Raw genomic sequence first — 13,462 nt, forward strand, 5'->3', positions numbered from 1 at the left:
AGCAAACAAAGTAAATTAGAAACTATTAGCTAAGGATTTATTTACACTGGCAGATTTTCTGCCTGTAACGAGCACCAATCAACAATATAGGAAGTTGATCAGACTTGTTTGGCTCCATTTGGCTAAATTAAGCAATCATCATCACTGTATGTGACCGAATGATCGTTATAACGCAATTGTTTGCTCACATACAGATTCAGGATTGTCTCATTTACACAGGTGGATGTGCTACCAACAAATGATCGTTTTAGTATCCATATAAAAGACAACTGAGCGTTTTCTTGTTTGTCAATTAAATCAGCATACATTCGACTGTTTAGACTACTTTCACACCAGCATTTTTGCTGGATCTGTCATGGATCAGCAAAAATGCTTCCGTCATGATAATACAACCTGCATCTGTTATGAAAAGATCCGGTTGTATTATCTTTAAAATAGCCGAAAACTGATATAAACACCACTGAAAGTTAATGGGGCACGGAGCTGTTTTCTACTGTGTCAGAGAAAACGGATCTGTCCCAATTTACTTACATTGTGAGTCATGACAGATCCGTCTTGATCCGCACCACATCGCGGACAGAAAAACTCTGCTAGCAGCGTTATTCTGTCCGCAATGGGGACGCAACTAAACGGAACGTAATGCATTCTGGTGCACTACATTTTGTTCAGTTCAGTTTTGTCCCCATTGACAATGAATGGGGACAAAACGGAAGCGTTTCCCCCCGCTATTGAGATCCTATGACAGATCTCAATAGTGGAAAGGGGAAGCGCAGATGTGAAAATGGCCTAACCCATGTGAAAGGGCCTTAAGCCATTTCTACCAATGATGGTTTATTTACATAATTAAAATCATATTTTAAAAAATTCTGTTCTTTTATTCAACATCACTTGCCAGGCCAGCTAACATTTTCAGTCAAGTAAGATGAATTTTGTGGTAACCTATAGAAATCGCCCAACAAATAGGAAATAATTGTAACATTTTAATCGACAAAGAGTTAAAAATCAGTAAGAAAAGTCTATTTTTATATTTCTATATACTATACCAAAATACCATGTCTTCCAGTGTTACTGCACAATGCAAATCATACAGTTATTAGAGTTCCCTTAGTGCAGATTCCTGAATAATTGCCACCTATTACAATCTTATGCCTTCAGCTTATGCTTCTGAATTATGTAAGACTGGCTGGTGTGAAAGGTAGTCTTGTTTAGTCTTTCAAAAACATTTCAATATGCAAATTTCATCAAATAAGTCTACAGTTCAAACCTAAAACTCTCTTCATATATACAAACCATATAGAGGAGTTTGTAAATAAAAAAGTATTCAAAAGCTGAAAAGTATTCAGAAGCTGAAGAAAGTATATTGCCGAGGCACATGAAAATAACTGAAGTGCACAAGAAATAACCATTGTTTAAATATTGTCAGATTCCCATGCACTTGGATTACTTCTACCACATTCATATGATAAGAGCAGGTTCACATCTATATTCGGTAACTCAGGTAGTCTGTTCCAGCAGAGTAGCAGACTATCAGAGTTATCGTATCCGGCAAGGGCGTAACTACCATAGCAGCAGACCATAAGACTGCTATGGGGCCCAGGGCAAGAGCAGGCCCAGTTTAGATCATCCCCTCTTCTACTGGGGGTGAAAACTGGGTTAGGATTCTACCCTCTAAAGGAACAACTTTTAGCAAATGAGGCAGTGGAAAGATGGCCCAAAGGTCATTGAAAGGGGTTTAGGCACCCTTCTGTCCTGTGTGGGGGGCCTGGTTTGATCCTTGCTATGGGGCCCTTACTTCTCTATGTACGCCACTGGTATCCGGTATAGCTGAACACCACCAGGCACCACTAAATCTCTATTCACTATAGTGGGATCCAGCTGGTTTCTGGCATAAATGCCTGCAGTCTGCTCTATTTTGCCAGCTGAAAGCCTGCATTTATGCCGTAAACTCATTGGATCCCATTCTAGTAAATGGGGATTTGGTGGTGTCCAGCTATACTGGATATGTTAACTTTGGTAGTCTGTTCCTCTGGCAGTATAGACTACCAGAGTTACCTATCAGAGATGTAAACAAAGCCTTAGTGAGTAATTTCATATTTGATCATTTCAGCGTTGATTTTCTAAGATATGAATTGGTCACTGAAACCTTGTGTCAAGAGGATTTACCTGGCTTAATTAACCTCTACTTGTCATTGGCATCAGTCCATGTCGGGGGCATATCTAGGAAAGAGCCTACAGGGGCACTGACCTGGGTAGTGGGTGCCAAGGGGATGACAAAAATCCACCTTGCTTTGCCGATTATTTTGACTGCATGGCCAGGGCCACAAACTAGTTCAATGCTGCTTCCTGTCCCCAGTGGAACTCTCAATGAAATTTCACAGGTAGACAATGCATCTAGAAGTATGTTTTTCAAGTATAGAAGTAAATCCACACAAATAGTCGTAGAACATTCAAACTTGCTATAGATGTTGTCCTTGGTCAGATTTGAACCCAGGATCCCACTGCCAACCACCAAGACACCATGCCGCCCCATTATTCTTTAGCTATCTTTAGAACTAGGGAGAACTCTAAACTCCACCTTCACACATCAGAAACACAGACATTTCATCAAATGACATTGTAACTGTCTTGTAATGAAAATGCAGATATGTATTGTACTTTATTTCCAAAAAAAAAAAATATATATATATATTAAGACTAGCCTTTTCATACCTTCTCAGCTGGAAGGACGTGGAAGAACATTGTATTGTGGGTAACTAAACATGGAGGCCAGCTGAGAAATGTGACTCTCTTAAGATGGAACTGTGATTTTTTTTTCAAAGACTTAATGCTATTAATATCCCATTGTGGGAGAAAAATGCTGTGCAGAAAATACTAAAAACATGTTTTTTTCCTTGATGTTATTTAACTCTTTCTGTGATAGAGAAGCCAATACTTATGACCTTGTGGCAGCATCTGTCAAGGAAAGTGTTAAAAATATAAGTAAGTTTATGAATGAAACATTAATTTTTAAGAGTGTGAGCTTCATACCGAAGCAGGGATGTTCGGTATTTTTTAATGGAGACAATGCATGTAAAATTTACTGATTGCTTACACTTTCCTGCTATAACTGCAACAATTCAGCAGTAGAACATTTGGGATATACAGTATATATATTTTTCTTTGTATTTTAATGTTTATTTTGATTTGTTTGAACTTCCTTTTTTAACTGCAGATTGGTGAGCAGTACAATTGCCAAGCAAACTCATGGCTGTAAAGAGATATAACTGCATGTGTGGATGGATTACTGAGCCTCATTTTAATGAGGCATGTACAAAGTTTTAATACATTTTGTAAATAAAATGTAAAGAAAATGGATTTTTTAAGTTGGCATTGTTTGTCATTTTATATGGGGCAATGAAAAGCAATAGCTTTCATTTACTCCTTTTACATATTTGAACATTTCCGCACAAGATCTGCCAAAACCAAATTCTAAATTCTGAGACTCTTCCTGGGATACATGAATTGCGTGACTAGTCAAAGTCTAGATTAGCTGTTCCTCTGATTATTGAAAATTTATAACTAGGCAAATATGGCGCTTGCCAGTTAAGGCTACTTTCACACTAGGGTTTTTTGTAGATCAGTCATGGATCTGCAAAAACGCTTCCGTTACAATAATACAACCGCATGCATCCGTCATATACAGATACGGTTGTATTACTGTATGTCTTATATAGCCATGACGGATCCATCATGAACACCATTGCAAGTCAATGGGGGACGGATCCATTTTCTCTGACACAATAGAAAACTCATCCGTCCACCATTGACTTTCAATGGTGTTCATGACGGATCCGTCATGGCTATATAAGACATAATACAACCTGATCCGTACGGATGCATGCGGTTGTATTTTGGTCCCCATTGACTTACATTGTGTGTCTTGCTCCGCACCACATCACGGACAGAAAAAAGCTGCTTGCAGCGTTATTCTGTCTGCGATAGGAGCTCAACCAAACGGAGCGGAATGCATTTTATTCAGCCTTAATTTCCAGCTATCAGTCCTAATGTGTCCCTTTCTGCTTCTATTGCTTCTTGATGCACACTAACTTCACACGGATGGAGCTTCTCTACTATGCCCAGCAACTGGCAATGGCAGTCACTTGACATATCATTTTCTTCAATTTTGAGCTGAAATACATAGGGGCACACCAGCTTTTTAGACATCAGTTTTAAAGCCCCATAGCTGGCGAAGAATCCACCAGAGTTTTGAAGAGGCGCCAGCCGCTCCATAACTTAGGCGCTTCAAGCGCCAGTTCTAAATTTAAGACAACTTCCAAGCTAAAACAGGCATCGAAAATGGTAAATGAGACAGGCCTGTTGGCCCATCCCCTTCCCCACCCATACCACACCAACAATTTTAGACCTGGCGCGAGCGGGAAGAAGTCGCACATAGTGGCGCAACTAACCGTTGCGCCGCCATTTGTGACTGAAATACGCCTAATATAGGTGTATTTTAGTATAAAGAAAAAATACATAATTTTTTAGATCTTCAAAAATTCAGATAAAGGTGTTTTAGGGGATTAGAAAAAATCTCTGTTATTTTTCCCAAAAAATCAATTCAATGCTTGTCCACAGGCTGTGTCTAATATTGTCACTTGCCCTGATTCACCTGAATGGGGGTTACATGCAATACCAAACAAAGCCTGTAGACAAGAATTACACTGTCCTGGAAAGTCACTTTTGCTTGCTGCAAAATGGTTCAGAATTAAAATTTGTATTACTGCATTACTTAATTTTTTACTTGATCTCTAAATGGGTTTGTCCAGGGAATGTCCAGAAACGAAAAAAAAAAAGGTTCTGCCACCACACTTGTCCATGGTCCGTTTCTTATATTGCAGGTCATAAAGTATGATGCCATTTTTTGGGGGAAAATCTGACATTTTTTTTTCTTCTAATCCTAGACAATATACACATACTGTAAATATCAGACATAAAGATGTCTATAAGACAACATTAGTTTACCCTTAGAAACTGATTATAGCAATTTTAAGTTTCTAGAAGAAATATTCTTGCATTTTGTTACCTACACTATGCAAGCTAAATGGTTTTAGCTATGGTTGGTATTTATTTTTTAAATTACAAAAATACATCATAAAGCTCAACCAGTCACCAGCCTTATAAGTGATTCACTTCAGACAGTGACTGGCTGGGTTGGCTTTTCTTAGCAAGTCTGGTGTATTTAGCCAGGACAGGAAATAAACAGCACCAAGGACTGGAACAGTGTTGGAACAACAGCACTGGGGGTTGATTGAGGTGAGTAAAGCATCTTTCTTATTTTTAACTCTTTATGATTATTAGAAAAAATATATTATCTGCCCAGAACACCTCTTTAACTGATGTTAATTAGTCCTGCTTGATAGAAACTAGTCTTGATATTCATTTTTAATGGAGTTTTCCATGAAAAACACTTATCCCCTCTTTCCAGGACTTAGATTATTTTACTCTTCCATAGAGATCTTCTATCTCTATGCCATTACTGCTTGAGAAGAACAATATTTTGTATTTAAGTTCAGTAACATAGAAGTGCCAAAATTACTATTTTGGGTGCAAAAAATGCCTCTAAACATGACCAAATAGGACATTGTACAAGCACTTGTCTAAACCTTTAAATGGGTTGTAAATACAAATATCTCTTATGAGAAAAAATATCATGAGCATAGAACTTTTAGACTCAGGTATGCCCCTGATGAAGCAGAGCAAAACTCAGGTTGGGTGATTTGGACTTATTTTATATGCGTTGGACAAAGAACCTGTCTTGTAAGTTATTAAAGTATCCTTGGTGGAATCAGTTGTTGCAGACCTATGCTATGTGATTTTCTTCTTGGAGGGTGTGCATATGGTGATTCCTGCTACTTGTTGATTGAGCCATATTGGAGTGGTACGGAGGCAATTGGAGATTGAACAACACCAGGAGATTAATCTGTGTGCTCCGTGCCAGTGAAAAGGGTCTGGCTTTGATCTCAAAAACTTTGCCTCTCTCATATAGCGCAGATACGATGATGTTTTTGTCTTAACGAAGCCAAGTTCGGCTTCTATTTTGATACAGTAAGTTATGCGAATAAATGAAGTGACACATGATAGAGGCAAGAAGAAGTACGGTAATTCTCATATTTGCTGAAACTTCAGTAGGACCTCTGCGGAAGCCATACATTTTACAGTAGGACGAAGCCCATATTCTTAACAAAGTTTTCAAACCGTTCGGATAGAGCAATCCAAACCCTATTCACTCAAGCCTAGTCCTGTCTTTGCTGGTTCCAGTTCCCTGTGACATTTCATCAATTATCATATGCACAGCTGCACCATTCACTGTCGTCAGTGGTGACATGTCCCAAAGTGGCATGTGACTACTTAGGCCAGTAAATGGCTGCAGATGTGCATGTGACAACAAATGGGACGTTACACTTCTGTTTCACAGGGGACCGAAAGCAGAAGAGACAAAACCCTTAGTACTAGAAGAGAACACCGGTGAATAGGTAAGTGGCTTTTTTTCCTTAGGCTGGGCACTTTTGGGGTTATAAGTATGCTCCTCTTCCAGCAATAATTTCTGTCAGTTGGTTTTAGCGCTGTATTTTGGGCCTGGGGATTATGTCCGATGTGGCATATGGTAGTTGATTTTAGCAGGGCCATTTTCTCCTGTAACTGGTGCTCCTATGGTTGCCCCAGTTTCAGTGGAAAATTGCTAAGTTAATATAACAAAAAATTTGAAAATAAAATACAAATAAAGAAGAAAGAAAAAAAGTACACTGTCCACCAATCCAAACCATCACCACAGCTGCCCCATTCACCCAAGACTATTTTTTTGTTTTTGTACACTTTACTTTGGTAACCTAGCAAATAAAAAGTTGGGCATGAAACTACCACATGTGCAAATTCACTAAAAATTGTCCGGTCATTTAAGACAGAAACAATCTGGTCCACCTGGAAGATCATAGCTAAACAGTCCATACGCTCAAAAATTTGTGCTGTCTTTTTTTCCTTTGGGGGGGGGGGGGCTGAAAAAATGCCAGAATTATTGGGGGGTTTTGTCCACATGCATTTTTTGCCACATTTTTCAGGCATTTATTTTTACAAAAAGTATGTTTGCCAGTTACCCTTTTATTGTTAATGGTGTTTTTCCCATACAGAGAAAGTGATGGTATAGCAGTTGAAATACCTCCAAGAGCTACAGAAAGCTATGTATGTTTTTTGGAAAGAAGACAGAAAGACAAAAATTCCACCCACAGTAATTAACAAAAACACCAGTAGCAAAAAAACTCTTGTGAGGCTTGTGTTTCTTATTTTCCATAGACCTTCAACTAACGACCTGAAGCTTTTGCTGCAAAAAAAATGCACCAAAAAGTTCAGGTGCAAAATCATAACTAAAAACGTTAAAGTGTAGAAAAACACCAGCAAAAACCTATGTATAAAAGCGCCAAAAAGCACTTTGTCATTGGCTGTTTCCATTACTGCCATATATTTTGAATGGGACAGAGTCCCAGCAGTCAGAGTCGGACCAATTGGGCATGCCATGTGATTGTATGTCCAACTATTGATTGATTTTGTTTCAGTTGTTAAGAGTTATTTAAAGTTTCACAGTATGCATTGTTTTTATGCTGTAACACAGCTCACAGCTTGTAAGAATTCATTGCTTTTATGTGCCAAAAGTCTAATAAGGAAACTTTATTCAAGAGACAAGAGAGTGCTGAAATCATACACTAGGAGAACTAGGTTATAAGGAGAACTAGATATAAAAACTGAAAAAAAAGTAAGAATAAAATACCAGGGTGTGTAACAGTGCACTCCTAAAGCTCATATGAATGGCAGATTCAAAAGGCAGGTTTTCACATCCGTTGGCGACTGAACACAGTGTTCGTTATAGGTCTGATCCAGTTTAAGGCTACATGCACACGTTCAGGATTCATGTGCGGAGCATCCGCACTGAAATCCGCAGGTGTTCGCAGGCAAATCTGTGCGGTCAATCCGCATCAATTGGTGCAGATTTGCATGTGGATTTGCGTGCGGATTTGGTGCGGTTTCGGTGCGGATTTTCCGCATGTGGATTTTACTAAGTGAATGAAGAAAATCCGGTCAGGAAAAATAAAAAAAATTGACATGCTGCGGATTTTAAAATCCGCAACGGAGGTCAAAATCCGCGCGGAAAAAATCTGCATCGTGTGCACTGAGAATTTCAAATTCTCATAGAATACAATGTACATGACCTACAGTGCGAATTTTCCGCACGAAAATCCGCGCGGAAAATCCGCACTCAATCCTGATCGTGTGCATTTAGCCTAAAAGGCTTAGGGTACTTTCACACCAGCATTGTTAGAATCCGGCAGGCAGTTCCGGCAACGGAACTGCCTGCCGGATCCGGCAAGCCATGTACAAACAAATTGCTTTTTTTTCCGGATCCGTTAGTAATATACCGGATCCATCTAATCCAGTATCATCTGGAATAACGGATCCGCTATTTAAATTTTTTCAAAGATCAAAACCCCGGCACATGCGCAGACTGGAAAACCGGATACGGTGATGCAGCAATTTCTGGAACACTTTGTACCGGATTCGGCATTAATACATCTCTATGGAAATTAATGCCGGATCCGGCAAGTGCGGTTTTGTTCCAGGATTTTGGCCAGAAAAAATACCGCATGCTGCGGTATTTTGGCCAGTCAAATACCGTACAAGGGACGGTACTGAAGATATCCTGATGCATACTGAACGGATCGCTTTCCATTCAGAATGCATTAGGACAAAACTGATGCGTTTTTTCTGGTATTGAGATCCTTTACCGGATTTCAATACCAGAAAAGAATAACGCTAGTGTGAAAGTACCCTAACAATGTCCTTTCATAGCTGTATTGAAGGTGAGTGTTTGTTCACCCTACAGTCGGTTGTATTCAGCCATACCTACGATAAAAGTAAGCACTCAGGTTTCAGTCTATAGTGGCGGCATTTGCTTTTGAACCAGTCTAGTCTAGAATCCCCGATAAGCAACGGGCATCTCCCTGCAATCCCCCTGTGTCACTCAACAATTCTCCAGCCTATCTACGGTAGCTTGCACCTGGCCTCTCTAAGTTACTGGTCACTAAGACCCAACTCCGTAGTTAGGATCCGCAGCTTATTACAACAGCCTCCTTTCTCATACCGTGTGGCTTCAGCTACACACCGCCGCCTGTTCCCCGCAGCAAGCCCTTATACAATGTGCAACAGTGACACATAGCCTCAGGAGTGAACACTACAATGCATATTAAATTACATGTAAACATGTACAAGAACAGCATACAGCACATTACAACATAATACAATGAACAATAATAGAAAATACAGAACTGACAGATATGACAGCACCCTGCAAATAAATGAAAATGTCAACATGCACAACAAATACAGCAAGAAATAGTAACATTTCAAGCATACCCCAATGTATCCTATTAGTTTTTTTGCTTATTGCATGTGTGCAGGACAGATGAACAATGTAAAGAAAATGTATTTCCATTGCACATTATAAAGAATTTCTAAGATAGAAAATGAAGTAGGTTAACATGAAGTACAATGTAAAATCACAGACAAAACACTGTAATATCATGGTTTCTGTCAAACCTCTCACTACTACGGCCTTCTTTTCTTCTATGTGTATAACTAAGTGTTGCTTTATTTTCTTTAAATATTCCATTACTATATTACTATGAATATTCTCTTACTGTGGCTTGGGGCCATCTACTGGTTCCAGAGGTAATATTAGAATTTGTATCATAGTTCAAAACATACACAAATGGATCTATGTATATAAAAAAAAGTTGTTTTATCGTTTGCCCATTTTCACAGTTCTACTGCTGTTAGGGCACGGCCACACGGTCAGGTTTCTGCACGCAGTTTTTAAAGTCAAATTCAGGAGTAGATCATAAAAGGAAAGAAGCTGTGAAATTCACTGGTATTGGCTTCCAAAACGGCATGCAGAAACCTGACCATGTGGCCGAACTGAGGGGAGGTGAGGTCAAAGTTTTTGCACCTAGAATGCGATCAGCAGCTTTTAATTTAGTGATGACAGTCTCTTTTAGGCTAGGTCTACACGACGACATTTGTCACGCGACATTTTGTTGCACCAATGCCGCATGACAATTTTTATAACGATAGTCTATGGTGTCGCACTGTGACATGCTGCGACTGCGACAGTCGCAAAAAATCCATTCGAGAGAGATTTTTCTGCGACTGTCGCGTCGCAGTCGCAGCATGTCGCATTGCGACACCAAAGACTGTCATTATAAAAATTGTTGCGCGACATTGGTGCAACAAAATGTTGCGCGACAAATGTTGCAGTGTATTTGTGCCCTATCTGTCGCGCCACTTGCATGTCGTCATGTAGACCTAGCTTTAATTTTCAAATCTTGCATTTTAATATAAAATAAAAAGTAATAAAGCGATTTAAAGCAGCTAAGATAAGAAAGTGCTAACGTTGGCATATTTTTGGCCATCATTCTGTAATTTTAATAGCTCCAACATACCATCTCAGAAATTTCCAAAGCAATTTAATTATGATATACCATGCAGATAAATAGCATTTTATTATTCAGCTTCCAAGTGACTGACAACTATTTCAACAACAATTATGGTCACAGTTTGAGTATTACATAATATCTATTATGTCTGCATATTTTAAATAGTATGAAACCAAAAAAAGTCATTTAAAAATATTAGTTAATCACATTACACAGACAGCAAAAAAAAAAACTGCTAGGAGCAAATTATGACAAAATGTGCAGAAAAGACATCTGTCACTGATAATATTGACTTGAAATTACAAAAAAGAAAAGATATCAAATAGACCTTCTCAGCAGGTTTATCCAGCAGTGTTGTAAATTACAATTACCCTGGCAGGGGATGTTGAATGCTTTGACATTCATATGAAAATTAATAGAACTTGTTACAATAAAACAAATGTATTCTTTTAACAGAGAAATTAGATTTAGGTTTGCTCATTTTATCATTTACATATGAATCAAGGCTTTATCTATAGGGGGCACAGTCTCAGCAGTCATATTCTTTTGCCTTTCGATCCATTAAGATGTGTTACGTTGGCGGCTCTTTACCATCGCTGCCTTGCTGTGTCTGTTAGGAACATTACTCATTGAACAATTAGTACTTTTTTGCCTTCACTACCACTCCCCTCCTCTCCCTGCTCTTCTTTCAACTTCATGGCTGCTTGTAATTGCTAATTAGCTTCTGTTATAACACTGTGTTGCTGACCTAATTTCCTTGCCTGAGCAATTAGTTTCCTAGCTTCCTAAGTTCCTTGCAAAGGTGTGTTGTTACCTTTTGTCTGTCCATGTATCGATCTGTGCCTGTCTACCTTTGTGACCCTCCATTTCCAACCCTGACCTCAGACCTGTTTCACGGATTCACATGAACTCTGCCTGTCCTGGGCCTGTAATTGATTACATGCTTGCCTGTTCCTTCCTTGCACCGGTGTCTCTGACCCCTGTGGGTCAGCTATCAACCACACCAGGACTACTGTAGCAGATAGAGGTCTGGAGGCTCTCTGCAGCGAAGTTCAAATGACTGAATAGGGGTTAAAGGGTAGATATCACGGAGCAGCCCTTTGGTTTAGCACAGTGACTCCAAGGCCACGGCCATAACAAAATGGACCCATTAGATAAATAAGTCATAATGGACAGTGGCTTGACTAACAAGGGTTGTTTTTTTTCACTATTTAAATCCAGGTATGGAAAAAAAAATTCTAATCTACATTTATATTCTAATAGCAGATATGTTTATTTTATTCTATGTAGATACTGTTGGGGTATTCATATTGCCTTGGCTCCAATTGCAGTGACCACTTGTGTAGTGTGAGGAGAGATTAGGAGTGGTAGTGGCATACATTGTGGAAGTTGTCATGGTGCTCACAGTGGCTGGATCCTTCTCCCTCACTTCTAGGGCTAGCACAGCAATAAGGGGGCAGCAGAAAGGAGTAGTAGTTGTTTCCCTCCGGGGCACAACCTGGTTGCAGTTTCCTGCTTGATGGAGGGTGGGGTGCCCTGTGTGTTATGATGTAACATAGTTTGTAAGACTGAATAAATACATCCTTCCATCCAGATCAGCCTGTTATCCTGAAAGTTGATTCAGAGGAAGGCAAAAAAAAACATGAGGAAGCTGCCAATCAGGCAGTCAGATAACTCCCTGAAATCTAATAACTATAACCTGTAATATTATTACTAGAGATGAGAGAAGTTTTGAAAATTTCCATTCGGCAGCTTCGCTGAAGTTCCACAAGAAAGTCAATTTGTTACAAATTAATTTGTCAGAAATTGCTATAAATCAGGTATACCCAGGCCACTCTGCCTTAGGGTACATGGAGCGGCCATGCTGCGGGCAGGTTGTAGCCATGCTGCAGTGAAGAACTGTGGGAGCAATTAGCCCACAGCTGCCTTTTATTTAATAATGAATAGTGTTGATCACGAATATTCGAATTTCAAATTTTTATCGCGAATATAGGTACTTCGAAAATTCGCGAATATTTAGAATATAGTGATATATATTAATAATTTCGAATATTCTATTTTTTTTTTTAATCAGTACACATGATCCCTCCTTGCTTCAAACTTGTGGGCCAATGAGAAGGCTGCAGTATATTTGACTTTAGGAGTAGTGTTGTTTGCGAATTTTAAAATTTTTATTGCGATTTTTTTCAACTTACAACTATTAGACAAAGAAGATTATAGCACTATATTAGCTAAATTGCTCTATATTCGTTTTTTTTCCCCGAATATTTTCTATATTGCTATAACTTCGTTTTTTCGAATATTCGTAATATTCTAAAACAAGAATATATAGCAATATAGTGAATATTCCAAAAAAATGAATTTAGAGCAATTTAGCTAATATAGTGCTATAATCTTCTTTGTCTAATAGTTGTAATTTTTTTCTCATCTGAAGTTCAGATTGGAAAAAAATTACAACTATAAAGAAAAAAGATTATAGCACTATATTAGCTAAATTGCTCTAAATTCGTTTTTTTTTTCGAATATTCACTATATTGCTATATATTCTTGTTTTAGAATATTCCGAATATTCGAAAAAACAAAGTTATAGCAATATAGCAAATATTCGAAAAAAAACAGAATATAGAGCAATTTAGCTAATATAGTGCTATAATTTTCTTTGTCTAATAGTTGCAAATTGAAAAAATCGCAATAAAAATTTGCATGACTAAAATTCGCATGAGGACAGAGGTCCCATAGCAGAGAATCTGGCTTCATGTCAGCAGAGAATCAGTCTCTTCATGCCATAGCAAAGAATCTGGCTTCATGTCAGCAGAGAATCAGTCTCTTCATGCCATAGCAGAGAATCTGGCTTCTTGTCAGCACAGAATCAGTCTTCATGTCATAGCAGAGAATCAATAGAGATAATCCACGGCACACCAATTTCTTTTGCTTTGCAAATTTAT

The sequence above is a fragment of the Bufo bufo genome, chromosome 8 (assembly GCF_905171765.1).
Source record: "Bufo bufo chromosome 8, aBufBuf1.1, whole genome shotgun sequence".
NCBI lineage: Eukaryota > Metazoa > Chordata > Amphibia > Anura > Bufonidae > Bufo > Bufo bufo.